The following is a 631-nucleotide window of genomic DNA, read 5'->3' on the forward strand; positions in this document are numbered from 1 at the left end:
GGTCGCTCTAGGAGCTGGAGCGACTTCGCCTTGTCGCTCTGAACTGGTCGCTCTAGGAGCTGGAGCGACTTCGCCTTGTCGCTCTGAACTGGTCGCTCTAGGAGCTGGAGCGACTTCGCCTTGTCGCTCTGAACTGGTCGCTCTAGGAGCTGGAGCGACTTCGCCTTGTCGCTCTGAACTGGTCGCTCTAGGAGCTGGAGCGACTTCGCCTTGTCGCTCTGAACTGGTCGCTCTAGGAGCTGGAGCGACTTCGCCTTGTCGCTCTGAACTGGTCGCTCTAGGAGCTGGAGCGACTTCGCCTTGTCGCTCTGAACTGGTCGCTCTAGGAGCTGGAGCGACTTCGCCTTGTCGCTCTAGGAGGTCGCTCCGAAGCGTATAGGGCGAGCGAGTTCATGGCGTCGCTCTGGCTGGAGTGGCTTGAGATAGTCGCTCTGGGCTGGTCGCTCCAGGCAGTGCTCGTCCAAAGATCACTCTAATCACCTCCTTTGAGCTCCAAATGCACCCAAGTGTCTCCAGGAACTCCATGTGGTACTCCAATACCTGATAGAGACATATGTATGCAAAATGCAACCTAGATATGACTTAATTCTAATCTATATGATGAAAATGCACATGAATAAATGGATAAAAC

The 631-nt window shown here is 54.5% G+C and overlaps 1 pseudogene; it reads left to right on the forward strand.

Annotated features, from left to right (window-relative positions):
* The window catches only part of LOC106323648, a 10,498-nt pseudogene that overhangs the window by 6,867 nt on the left and 3,000 nt on the right, over positions 1 to 631 (forward strand).

The sequence above is a fragment of the Brassica oleracea genome, chromosome C2 (assembly GCF_000695525.1).
Source record: "Brassica oleracea var. oleracea cultivar TO1000 chromosome C2, BOL, whole genome shotgun sequence".
NCBI lineage: Eukaryota > Viridiplantae > Streptophyta > Magnoliopsida > Brassicales > Brassicaceae > Brassica > Brassica oleracea.